Raw genomic sequence first — 13,939 nt, 5'->3', positions numbered from 1 at the left:
AATCAACTAACCAATCAATCGCTCGCTCGCTCGCTCTCTCCCTCTCTCTGCCTCTCTATGGGGCTGTATAAGAATCACCATTTTTTTCTGTTTTGGAAAAAGCTTACATAGTATATACTACATTGAAGCGGGGAAAGCTAGTGATATTTTATTTAATTGGCAGTCAGGAAAACGTAGGTTTTTCCAGCCGAGTTTCTCCCCGGGCCTCGTCCCAGCGCTCAGCATCTTTGAGAGCTCTGGGTACACAAGCAGACTCATTATCTCTCCCACCCCCAAGGGAATCAGGCCAAACAAATCTTCCCCATGTATTCCGGAGGGGATCTCCCTGCACAGAGGGAACGCTGGAGAATTGAGACGGCTTCCCACCCACCCAGCCTCCCTCCTGTCCGCCCACCGCCCGCCTTGGGTCTCCGTCGATTCAGTGCTTTTCAAAGCAGTGCAAAACGTCTCCCACCCCCCCCCCCCGGCCACCCCCACTGTCCCTTCCGGACCCCCTCGAGGCAGAGGGCAAGCCCAGAGGAAGAGGAGGGGAACTGGTGCATGAAGACTACGAGCATCCCCACATTTTGCTGCCTCTGTTGGTTTTCCTTTTCCTCCTCCATTGCTCCTCCTCCTCCTCCCTCCATTTATGGTTGTTAACTTGCATTAACCTCCAGACGATCCACTGGACGAAGCAGAAATTAAACGGCGTCTCTTGGGAGAATCTCTTGGGAGGCAGGTCTTTCATGCCACAGCAGAAATTAAGAGGGGCCCGATATGAAGTGGGGAGGTCACCTCGCAGGATCTAACCATCTGGCCAGCCACATCCACGTCCAGAAAAGTTATTTAAAAAAAGAAAGAAAGAAAGAACAACTCCCCGCTAATCCGTTCGGAAAACCCCTGAAGTAAGAGGAAGAAAAACAGAAGCCGGCTTGGGGGAGGAAGGAGGCCTGGATCCATCGTAACCGTCGGTGGGTCTTACCTAGAGATCACGCAAGCAAATGGCAGGCCAAACAATTCCACAATCCACGCCCAAAAGGGGGAGGGGGTGTTCCACTCCTTTGTGGAAGCCGCTTGAGACCCCCCCCCCCGCCCTTCCCTGGGTCTCCCCTAATGCTGCGAGCGCCTGTCTTTTCTGCACCAGGGTTTCTCAACCTCCACGACTTTAAAACAGGCGGACTTCAACTCCCAGAATTCCCCAGCCGGCAAAACTTCTGGGAATTGAAACCAGAAAGGCTGGGTGGAAATCCGGGAGAGGCGGGCAAAGTGCCCTCCCCTCCAAGAATCCGGGCTGAAGCCCTCCGAGCAGGAGATCAGCCCAGCCTTGACTTTCAAAGGCCTCCCGCTGAGATGCAAATGGTTATTTTTATCTGGAACCCAGATATTAAGCCAGCATCAGAAGCTCAACTTTGCAACGCGTCATGTCAAAGGGGCCAGTTCAGAAGGGGCTTGATCAGAGTTTGCCAAGTAGGAAAGCCGCTCTGCTTTTGAGATGGGTAGAGCGACTCCTGGCATGCTGGCTGGGGCATTCTGGGAGTTGAAGTCCACACATCTTAGCCAGGGCAAGTTTGAGAAATGTGGCGTTAGATTTTTCTCTTCAGTTTGCAATCCATTGCGCCAAAGAGCTAATTAAAATCTTCTCCATCTCCACTTAAATACTATCTAAAGACCAAGCAGATAAAAACTCAGAGCCAATTCAAAGCGTTGTTTCTGTGCACGCACGTCACTAATTTGTGGCAAGCAGCCAGATAGAAACTGTAGAGCAATTCTAAAGAATTAAAAAAGGCCATTTAGCGCAATATTAATCTATAGACAGACAGTTTATCAAGGCAGAAGTTCTGTGTATGTGTGTGTGCATGTGCATGTAGGGGGTGTAACAGATGGGGGGGGGGAGACCAAGTCTCATTGTTATCCCTTACATGGAAATGCACATTAATTCCACCAGTGTGAGAAACTGAATCTTCACCATTTGCATCTGGCTAATCCATCAGACGTAGGTTGACTTTCTGCTGTTTGCTGACAAAAAGCAACCTTGAAGAAACAGATGTTACCAAACTGTTTATTCTGCCTCCACATCATTCATCAATCAATTGGTATTTCCAGAAGATGCTTGCCACTTTTTCAGCTCTGTTGCTCCTCAGAAGGAACTTGCTTTTTTAAAATGCAAACGGCAGGAGCAAAGGATATAAACCAAAAACTGAAAATTGGGAGATGGGTGGGAGGGTGAGTGGATGGATTATGGAGGGAGGGAGGGGAGGGAGGGAGGGAGGGAGGGAAGGAAGGAAGGAAGGAAGGAAGGAGGGAAGGAGGGAAGGAAGGAAGGAAGGCGTTTTCTTTCTTTATGTCCTGCAAATGAAGCCTCCTTCCCCAGATGAAAGCAATTTTCAAAGTCATGTCAAACTAATAAGGAGGGAGAGCTGACACAACCTTTCCTCACACGTCAAAGCTGCAGAGACACGGATGGACGCCTCAACCAAACTGTGGTGCCCTCAAAGGTTGGAGGCCAAGTGAATTGGCTGGGGGGGGGGGGAGAGGAAGAACCATTCCAGCTGGCAAGCCGGAATCAAATTGTTCTTAAAAACGCTGCGCTGAGATCAAGCAGGTCAGCTTATCCCAGGGAGCACTGCTGGAGGAGCTGCCAAGATTAGCTAACTCAACCCCCCCCTCTCCCAATGGCAGCATCAGCCACTCAGCTGGAATTGCACACAGGAAGGTAGGCTGGTCCTCCCGGCAGAATTCTAAGACGCTGGACGCAGCCCTGAAGACCTTGGGGGGGGGCATCTTCCCACCCCATCCTCAAACAGCCTTGGCTGCTTAAGAGCCCCTCGCCCAGAGCCTCTCCCCCCTCCAAAAGGACCCACAAATCCTGGGCTATAATGGCTGTGACCTCTGAGAGTCTGGACTCAGCCGTCCTGGGCGATCACTCGGCCACTGAGAATCCACACGTCAAATCCACCCCCTTGTTATACTTAGAGGGGAAAGGGAGAAATGGAAGACACCCCACTTCTTGCAATCAGTGGAGCCTAGTCTGGAATCTCCCCAAAGCCCCACACTGGGAGGGAGGAGGCAGCAGAGGCCCAGAAGGGAGGGGGGGAGGGAGGGACATTCGCTTCCAAGACCTGCAGGCAGCAGACAAGCAAGCATGAAGAAGACACCCCCTGCCTTGGCCATCGCTCAGCTCTAACCATGCAAAAAGGCTTCTCTGCTCGGGTGGAAGGTTTTGTTCTGGAGATTCTTTGCTGCCTCCAAAAGAAGAAACAGAGAGATCCCTCTGCTCTCCCCCACCCCCCACTGGAGACTTCGCTTGAGCCCAGACGAGGCTGCTTCCTCCCGTGCTGGGATTCGGTTCTACCACTCCCCTAATTCCTAGTCTGTTCCTAAAGCCCCCCCCCCCGCATCTCCTGGGCCATCTGCAATTCCTCAAGGATGCAACATGGAGGGAAGAGACCCCCCAATCTTGGGCAAGACCACCAATCCACCAGGAACGTCTGGTTACGGCAAGACATGGTCCTTCCTGCAGGTCTGCCCTGCCACCCAATCTCAACATCAACGGGAAAAGTGACACTTGTTTAAGTCATTGTTAAATGACCTAAATGCCCATTAAGATCCACTGATCCATTTGCAAAAAGCTGTGAGCAGGTTAAACGCAGATAACATCCAATGAGCAGCAGTTCAGCAACCTCCAGTGGTGTAGGCCAGGAGAAGACCTCCCGAGTTCTCAAATCCTTCTTTTTCCTTGAACTCTGCCTCAAATTCTTACCCCAATGGCCATGCTCTTTTCTTGCCCAGGTTCCTGCCCTGCTGACTTAGAAGTAGACAACCTTGCAATAAGCACCCACAAGTTCTTTCCCCATCCAAAAGCCAAGGAATCTTGACCATGCCTACGTCAGTCTTGGTTCCGTCCACTTTGTCCCACAGCTCCACCCACCTGCCTCTTTGCATTAGCATCATGGCTGTTATTGGGTACCAACCTCTGCACATGTGCCCTGAAGTCATTTCTCCCCTGGAGCCTCTCTGTGAGAAGAGCCAGGCTACCTCGGTCCGTGTTTTGGCCAATCTGAACCCCCATTTTGAGGCGGAGCAGGAACAGGAGGAGGATGGAGCATCTGCCGGGGCTTTGAGGGTCCCACAAAAAGGCTCCCTCTCCCCTCCTTCCCCCTCCCGCTCTCCCAGGCTGACCTCAAGGAACAGGCTCTGCCCCTAAGAGCCAGAGCAGGAGGGAAGAGGGCTGCGCTTGGGGCAGTGACCGGGAGGGTTCGGAAATCAGCACCTGCAGAAGGAGAGCCTGGGAGACTTCTGTTCCAGGGCTCTTCAACCTTGGCAACATTAAGATCTGTGGCCTTCACCTCTCCGAATTCCCTCAGCCGGCTACGCTTCCTGGTCTTATGTTTGCTGGCTGGGGAATTCTGGGAGTCGAAGTCCAAAAGTCTTAAAAGTTGCTTCTAGTCCTCCTAGCATTTGCTTCCTGCCACTGCTCAGAAAACTGGTTCTCTGCCAGAGCTTTGACTGTCTCCCTGCTTTTGCTACCAAAACTGAAATCTTTGCAGACTTGACCAGTTCCTGCAGGTAAACGGACTGGGCTGGTTGTTCCCTTTGGGGCTGACTGAGACTGGCTCGGTGCAGCTTCCAAAAACCTCGGACAGGGCGGCCTTTGCAGAGAGAAAGGCTTTTTTTGCTCTTGTTAAGAAACGTTCTAAACACGTGTTCCGGTTCTGCTCCACGTGATCCTTGGAAGAACTTTCTCTGCCTGCTGACTACGGGCCCGACACGCCTAGCAACGGGGAGGGAGCGCGTTTCCCTGCACTCGGTGGGGCTGAGGGAAAGGAAAGAGGAGAGCATATGCTTATGAATAAAATTACAAATTGTAATCATCTTTGGAAAGAGGCCATCCAGGGAGATTTTCCAAAATAATGTAATTCCGCTTATTCCAAATTGCAGCCGCTGTGGTAGGCCTCCCTCGCAAGTGAGCTGCGCTTGAACCGATGCTCCGCGTTCAAACAACCCCAGAAGAGGATTGATTCGTTTGTCATTCGTTTTGTTGCTTTTAAGCAGTTCGAGGACTCTGGTGCGGAAATAAAGCGCTCCCAGGACTAATTGGCGGAGATTTCCCTGGCTTCTCCGGGCTCCCCGTTCTCGGGCTCCTTGTGCACCTCTCTCCTCTCGCAATGAGCTCGCCTCGGCGGCTGAGGCCGAATCCCGCAAAGGCCTGGCACCTGCCCTCCTGGAGTGAAATCACCACTCTGGCTCCCTGGGCAGCCATTTCAGGCTGCAGATGAAAATTAAACTCTTCGCTACTGCTGGCGATGCCACGACTGTCCTGGGTGAGCTGATGTAATTCTCTCTGAAATAAACCAAGTCAAATGTTCGGTTTTTTAAAAGGAAAGTGAGCAATAAATAACATTTTCATAGTGCTCCTGACTCTCCATCTGCCAGGGGAGATAGACTGCACCAAGACCGAAGGAGCCTCCTTGCCGAGGGACCCTGGACAAGGGCTGCCCCTTCCATGGGAAACGCTGGGGGAAGGGACCTTCCCCCCCCCCTCCATTTAGAAGCTGCAGAAAGCAGCTTTCAGGCAGGACTCTCCAAGGGGGAAAGTTTGCTAGGGATTTAAAAGATCAGCTCCTCCTTCCATTATATCCAATCGACATGATTTTTTTTTAAAAATAACAATTGTTGGCTGCCTGGGCCTAGATTTATTCAGACATGCAGCCCAGATGGGGGAAATGGGAAACGAAGAAAGCAATTCCAAAGAGGAGACAGCCAGCTCGGGTTCAAATTCTGAGGTCCTCTAAACCAGTGGTTCTCAACCTGTGGTCTGCGGACCCCTGGAGGGGCACGATATCATCCCAGCGGGTCCCACGAAAGCTTGAAGAAATGTTATGATTTAAATCTTGAGTTAAGTCTTGGGGGTCCATGACCCCAAAAAGTATTTAGGGGGGGGCATGGTGATGAAAAAGGTGGAGAACCACCGCTCTAAACTAAACTTCTGTTGTTTGCCATCACTCAATCATGGTTGGTCTCCACCAAGATCCAGGGGCTCCTTTGGTCCTTTGAGCTGTCCGAGGTGCTGATCGTCTCTGTAGCTTCTAGTCCTGAAATTATTAGATGTTGGGTGAAAAAATATTGTTTTATATTTGCCCAATCCCTCCATTCAGCCATTTCTTTGACGTTTCCTGTGGGGTGAAGGTGGGTGGGCCTCCTCCAAGCATCTTCTCCATGCTAGTAATCCTTCTGTAAGCCTCTTCTGGGTTCTCCTCTCACTCCATTTTTTTTCCAAATAATAAACTATTCCTTTGCTTAAATTGTCTGTTGTTGCACCTTTTCCCAACCCAGCAGAATCTTTGTTTTCAGCCGAGACTCCAAAATGTCCCTTTGATGCACTTCATCATTTTGCCCCCCGCATCTGCTCTCGGCAGAGACCACGGAGGGCCCAGCATCGGTCGAGCTTCGCGCTGCAGCACTTCCGCTTCAAACCCTTTGCTTCTTCTGCGCAAAGAGGAAGCTGTTCCGCACTCAGGAGCCAGGCCTTTTCAGGAAGGCCAACAAAAGTAGGGCCAGGTGTGCCATTTGGGGGTGCTTCGTTTCTTTCCTCCTTTGGGGCACTTGCTCTGCCCCTTTGCTTCCCACCCACATGCTGAGGGGTCCTGACACGCCTCAGCCACTGCTGGAGCTTCATGCTCCTCCTTCCCACCAGAGCCGTGGTGGGGCAGGGGTTAGAAGGCAGTGTTACCAGATGACTCTGCCCACTGCCAGCAGTTCGGTCCTGATCGGCTCAAGGTCGACTTGGCCTTCCTTCTTTCTGGGGTGAGTAAAATGAGGACCCAGATTGTTGGGGCCAAGTGGCTGACCCTGTAAACTGCTTAGAGAGGGCTGCGAAGCAGGTATATGGGTCTAAGTGTGGTTTCCATTTCACAAGAGAAACATACCCTTGGACCCTCTCCCACCCCCCCCAATCCCCCTGATCCAACAGAACGGCAGTAGGGGCGCAAATGCCGCTCACACTTGGCTGAGCGTCTGCCTGGAGCTGAACCTGGTGAAAAAGTGAGCAAAAAGGCTTTGGAATCTGGGAAGGGTCTCCTCTTTGTATCTGGGAGTTTGTGTGCTTATCCAAGTGTGTGTTTGTGTGTGTGTGTGTGTGAGAGAGAGAGAGAGAGATCACTTCTGCCAGGCTGTCTGTCCATCAGCAGAGGTTTGGCTGGGAAGCCCTTCTGAAGCCAATTCCTACCCGATCAAGCTAATTAATTGGGAGTGGGGGGGGAAGTTGGCTGCCTTGCAGGTTCCAGTGCTGGAGTTTCCGTCTTCGCCTTTCAGACAAAGAGAGAAGAACTGCCAAGGATTCCAGTAAGCGGCCTATTAAGCATGTCAGTTTTCCATCCTCATCCAGGCTTCTTCCCAAACCGAGATGGTTAAGACATCAAGAAGCTTTGATCCATCTGCTCGGTAATGTCTTAGCTGCCAGATCGGGAGAGGAGAGTGGAGGAAAGGAGGATGATAGGAACCATTAGAGGGAAATGAGGCGTCGATTTGAGTTCCATTCGCTGCTCTCTGCTAAATTATCAACGTCCGAATAATTCATGCTCAGCTTGGCTCCGAGCAGGAGAGACATACTACATAACTGCCAATTAAGGGCCAGGTTTTAATTAAATGGAGTCTCACGTGAAATATTTCCGTAGATGACGCCAACTCCTCCTTCAGGGGGGTTAAGTCAACGAAACTCTGCTCAGAGGCAGAATTCGCACTGGGACAGCTGCAAGAGCAGGACAGGAGGGAGCTCAGGACGAGGCCAGCCTCAACCCACCCACCCCACATCCCACCCCTCCTTGGGCGGGGGGGATTCCCCATCCTTCGTGTCCCCCAAAGCTTCCCCCATTTCCGTCTCCCTCCATGCCTTCTGCTTTTGCCTTCGTGCTCGGCAGAGTTAGGCCTTTTGCTCCCAAGGAGCGGTCTTTCCTAAAATACCTTTTGCACAAAGCCAGAGAGAGGAAGTGCTTAATTAAGGGCGGAAGCCAAGCTGAAGACCAAAGTCCGAAGCTTTCCACCTGATGGGCCTGATTAACCGCACATTCAGACAAAGGCGGAAAGGAATCCGTTTTCACCCAAGATATCATGCTTTATTAATAATACCAGGCAATCCTTCATTCACCTAACGAAGGGCTCTCTACATCAAAAGGGGGGTGGGAGTTTAATACATTTTCTCCTTGGTTTTGCCTTTAGCCCTGATCAAGAGGCAAGGAGCTACCTAAGGCTGCAGAAATAAAAGCCAGGTGAGGAAAAGGTTAGTAATACCGAAGATGTGTTTAAAGGAAATGCCAACAAACAGAGATCTTCGAGAAGGACCAGCAGTCTGCTCTCCACGGTGATACAAAAATTGCTTTTTTATCTCCTCCTGTGGAGGGCTTAATTTCTATTTGTTTTCATTCATTAACGTTGTTATGAAACCTCTTAAATGGTGTCTCGGTGTAGATGCCTGTTTACAGAGGAAGAACAGGGACACCAAATTCCTAAATAAGGAGCAAATATTCTTGAATGCTTCCAGAAATGCTGATGGCAGAACCCCGAGGGGCTCTGGGGATTGAGAGGCAGCATTTCTAAAGAACAGGGTCACCCCAGCAGCTCCAGAGAAACCAGCATTGACCATCGTGAACTGGTTCCACTAAGACAAGCCCCCAAGGGCCGTGCGCCGGCTCCCCCTTCCCAGAGGAGAAGCCGGGGGGGGGGGGTCCCTTGCTTTTTTCCCAGCCCCAGTGCTGGAAGACCTCCCTCGCTCCCAGCTAAAGACTTCTGTGAGCGGTAGGCCCACCATCAGCCCAGCCGAGTGGGCTCCTTCTGGTCAGGGGTCTCCAAACTTGGGGCTGGCTGGGGAAGTTGGGAGTTATATTTGCTCCCTAAAGTTGCCAAGTTTGAAGCTTGCTGCCCGGGATGAATTCTGGCAAAGATGCCTTTTGGGAAATCAGCCACAGGGAGCAGCCGGAGCGCCTGAGAAGGAACGGTCTTCTTTTTTCAATCTGCGCCACCTGAATAAAGTGTTCCCCTTACGGAACAAACTTTCTTTAGACCATCTGTCAGGTGCCCCTTCATTTAATAATCAGGAAAGAAACCACTCAACTCCATTTGCTTGAAATTAAGTGTACTTTTACTAATTACAAACGAATGGTAGCGAAGCAAAGCTGAATCTGGTTAATTAGGCGCGAAAGCAAAGAATATCATGTATGGGTCAATCCCCCCCCCCTTGGCACCCCAGGCCATAGTCCAATTATAATTCACCCAACTGTCAGGTGGGAGATAACTTCAAAAAACATCACCAGGGTGGAATGCTGGACAGTTAACCTTGGTGGGGAAACTCCCTTCCTCCGCATGCGCAATGAGATGGTCAGGACAGCGTCTAGAATCTTCCTCCAGCACATAATGATTCCCCTCCCAAACACCATGCCCCCCGTCCCCGTTTCAATGGCAGCCGAAGCAGCAGCAAAGCAGAGGCTGACACCATCCCTCCAAAATAAAATGCTTACAGGGAGCCCCAGAATCGGCCTGCTCTCTTGTAATAGCAACATGACCGTTCTCTCATTCTCCCTCTCCCTCTCCCTCCCTCCCATCAAATCAAGCGGGGGGGTCTAGGGTGCACCCCTATCCACATCCCTCTTCCGTGGCAGGGATGGAAACCTGACAGCTCACCTTCTAGTGCCTTTCCGCAGAAGCCTTAGACAGATGATTTTCTGTCTTTAGAAAGAGTCCTTGGAAAATAATTCCCTCCCGGAGGACTGCAAAGAACCCCTTCAAAGCCCCCCGAGTGGTCGGCTTTTGTAGATCATTTTCCGGCACCAGATCAAAGGACACAAAGCGAAATGCCTGAAGAAGGGACACTTTTGTCGTTCTTCTCCTTTAACAACAAGCTCAAGAGGGGCCGAGCAAGGAGAGAAGGAGGGCAGGAGGCTCCCGGGGGCAGCTCAGACTGCTTCATCCCATTTCAGGGCTGGCGAGGCTGTTCGCCCCTTCATCCCTGGTGCCCGCAGATGGACTCTGGGCAGGGACTGGCTCACATATGCCAGCCAGGAAGGGGGCTATTAGACCCCCTGAAGGAATTCTGGCCAACTCACGGCAGCTAATGCAGCTCTGTCTCCCCAAGCCCACAACTTGGGGAAGCTCCTGCCCAACACACCTGGGGAGCAGGTTTCTCCCTCGTGGCTGTCATGGGGACCTCCCAATCCAAAAGCACTGGATGGGACATGACTCTGCCCCTCTGCCCCATGTATAAAGCCTTCTCCTCTTGGAGTGGATGCTGGTTCTGGGGAAGACCAGAGCCTCTTCACAAAGGAGCCTTCAAGGTGGCATCCGTTCCTAGGGCGGACTGGGCGTTGGCATCTGGAGCTCCATCTCCTCAAGAGACTGGCGAGCCTAGGAAGTTGATGCTGCCTTGATGATGAGAGGGGATGCTTGCCAAGGGACGGGGGGAGGGCAAAGACTGTGGGTCAGGGGAGAGAAGGTGAAGGACTTGACTATAAGCAGAGAAGCTCCAACAGAGGCAGGGACAGAATCGCACAACTGTATTCTGAAGCCACACGAGTTGCTTCCTCTGATCCAGGCCCTCCAGATGTTTGAGAGTTCCCAATCCAAAGGCCATATTGGCTGGGGATAATGGAAGTTGAAAGGCAACACATCTGGGAAGAGCTGCCCTTGGGACCATCTTCCCTGGGACGATGAGCAGAGCCAAATTTTACGGTGGGGAAGCAGATCAACCACAAGGCCAGATCAAGTGCCCCGGGTGGATCCAGCTCAGGCATCTTCAGGGTTTCAGAATCCCTGGAATCCTTTAGGTCTCAATGCAGCCGCTTTAACACCCTGGAATTCTAATGCGTTCAATGCTTCTAGAAAATCAAGGGGTGGGAGGAAAGACGACAATCACACGCACACCTCAGGAAATTAATCTCTTAACTGGTAAATTACAGGCCTTTATCTGAAAACAGCCTAGAGACTCTGATTCATTAGCAGGAATAAGCTGTGATTAACTATGATTGTTTTTCCTCCCTTAAAATACACGCCTGCTTGACAATTAACTGTCAATTAGACAGACAGACAAGAAAAGGGCCACGTTATTATTATCTGAGATTACATCAGAAGCTGCCCTGGGCCAACGGGCGATGCTCCCCAGGGGAGGTGCCAAGTCTCCTCTGGAGGGGGTCTGCCACCCCAGAATTAGAGGCTGCCCCTAGGAGCACCTGGCCTGCTGGCCCTCAGGAAGGGGCACCTGTCGCCTCTCCTTCCTCTCTCCTAAAGCCCCTGTGGGCAACCAGGGGCAGAAATCCACGGCCTGGAGGCAACCCAAACATTCAGGAGGACGGGTGGGCTTTGCCGTGGGCGTCAGCTGGCCTGGCCTTGCTGGGTGGAGAAAGGCTCTCTGGAGACCCTGGGAAATGGGGAAGGAAACTGCTCTGCAAAGGGAGAGATCTGCGTTTCTGAAGGGGGAGACAGAAACCTCAGATTGGACACCGTCCTGAGAAACCATTCAGAGCTCCTCTCTCACCCTGCCCAAGTCCAGAGGCACTTTTCCTTCTTGAGCCAAGAGGCCAAAGCCCTCCTGGCCCCCTTGGGGTCTCCCTGCAAAGCTCCACGGCCGGCTCTCACCACTAGCCCCTCTTCCCTGGGAATTGGCAGCTGAAGCAGAAGGTGAAGGTTCATGATTTCAGCAGTTGGCATCGTAGAGCTGAATGGCACCACGAGACACCCAAGGCGTACCAGGCTGGCCCTTCATTGGACCACCCCTAATAAAAGGGGGGACCAGATCCCCCTCAATCTGCCCTCCCTGCCCTTCTTGGGTCTGTCCCGACTTCAGGTACGTCTTCTGCCCCCTGCAGGCTGGGCCGAGAGTGGCAGCCTGCTCTCCTGAGTGGCAGGAATAGAAAGAGAAATGCTGCAACCTGCATTTCTCCAGAGGCAACACAGCAGCTCCGCAAAGATCCCTTATGGAAACCTCACTTCCAGTCCAATGAAAGCATGGCCATTATCGGAGGGGGCTCCCTCCCCTTCATTTGCCCACCAAGGGTGGGCCTGCTGTTGCCAGTTCCAGCCCCCTCCCTGCCTTTGCCACCCAAAGCAGAATGCCCAGAGCCGGGAGGGGCTGGCAAGCTCAGCTTTGCATAGGGGGGGGGGGGGGGAAGTATTGTGGGGCAGAGGGGCCCAAACATGGCCATTCCTATTCAACAGGTAGGACCCCCCCCCAAATGCTGGCTAAGAAAGGGAGGGCTGAGATTTCCCCCTCTGTCCCCCTCCCCCTCTTCCTGTGGAGAATGGCAGAGAGAAGAAAATGAACTCTGCCCAGTTGGCATCCTGGCCTCTTCCGAGGCTGCCTCCACAGAAGACTTCCAATAGGGAAGGAAGTAGGAGGGGGGAGAGAAGGAACCCCCACCCCAGCCCAAACTAAGGTAGGCAAGAGGAAGGGGGGCACCCCTCCTCCCCAAGGCCGCTCTAGCATCACAGAGCGAATGAGATGCACAGGCGGATGTCTCTCCAGAGACGCCTCCACACACAGAACTCAAAAATAGGCTGCTCGGAGAAAGTGCCCGCTCGGCACAGCACGATTAGGGCGCAAGAAGGGGCTCTGCTCGCAAGATCGTCTTAAGGGTGGAGGGGGCTCTCGAGCAGGGAATCCCCAAAGCAGACCCCCGAGGGCCAGAAGCCCTCCCTGCAGAGTCATGGAAGGAAAGGCTGCCTCGGAGGAGGCTCTTCCTGCTTCTTTGGATCTGGCCCACCAGGAGCACAACTGCAGGACGAGGAGGGGTGAGGAGGGAGGGTCTCATTCAGCCACCCCAAACTCCAAGGCCCTGGCCCAGGCTGGCAGAGGAAGGTGCTAATGCCAGCATCCCTCTTTCCAAGGACAGCCAATGCCAACGCTGAGAATTCAGAGCTTGCACTCCAACGCCCCTGAAGGTTGCCCAGGTGGAAGAGGCCACCTTTAGCAAATCTGGAGCCAAAGGCTGGGGGTTCACAGCACTTCCGTGCCCAGAGATGGCACATCCCTAATACCGGTTTCTGGCAATTTGGGGAAATGGGCATGGAAGATCTGTTAAGTGGCAGATGCCACTATTGAATCAAGTGGTAAAGGAAGGGCAGGATTGCCCCAGATGCAGCCAGGCGCCACCCTGATGAACGGCAACCAGAGGCCCCTCTCTTCTCCTTCTCTTCCTCCTCTTCTTCTCCTTCTCCTCCTCCTCCTCTTCCTCTTCTTCTTCTTGGGCTGCATCAACCCCAGTTGTGAATCACCCCCCCCCCCCAGAAGAGTGAAGGTCTTCTCTGTCCCTTCCCCACCCGATTCTTCCAGGATCAACCTTAAAGCACGCTGACCCAAAGGATCGCTTGGCCAGTTCCAACGGACCGAATCCAAGGACTTGCGCTGTCCTGGGCCCAAAGCTTCCCCCCAGGACATGGGGAGTGTGAAGAGACGTCGGCCGTGAGGGATCGCCAGGAAATGGCTGGGACACGCTCCAATCAACGTCGCCTCCTTCTGAGACTCCGTCCCCAAAGGGTGAACTGTAAAAAAAGCATCTCACGCAGCTAACCATCCATCATCTTTTCCACACCAGGAGGGATCTCTGCAAGACGTCTTGCAGATCGCAGCTGTGGCTTCCATGAGCTTCAGATCAGGCCTCTGGGGCTCCCTGGAGACCTGGGGAATGGGGCAATTCAAGCTCCCCCCAACCCCTGGTCTATGGGCAGACCCCACCGGCAGAATCCCTCTGGTTTTGTTTCAGATGGAGGACACCAGACTTTGAAGGAAAATGTTATTCTCCACCACCAAGGATCGTTTCTCCAGCCTTGAGATTGATTGCGGCATACCTACAGTCCTCCGGCACATTTGTTTGGGGTCTGCCTGGCCCAAAGTCCGGGGGCCACTGGCTATGGGCTGGGAGGTCCACTCCTTGAGCTCTGGAGCAGGAGGTGGCCAAGGCAGCAGCTTGCCCAAGGCCAG

This window comes from Thamnophis elegans, chromosome 14, assembly GCF_009769535.1.
Source record: "Thamnophis elegans isolate rThaEle1 chromosome 14, rThaEle1.pri, whole genome shotgun sequence".
In the NCBI taxonomy this organism is placed as follows: Eukaryota; Metazoa; Chordata; class Lepidosauria; order Squamata; family Colubridae; genus Thamnophis; species Thamnophis elegans.
This window is presented reverse-complemented; position numbering follows the sequence as displayed.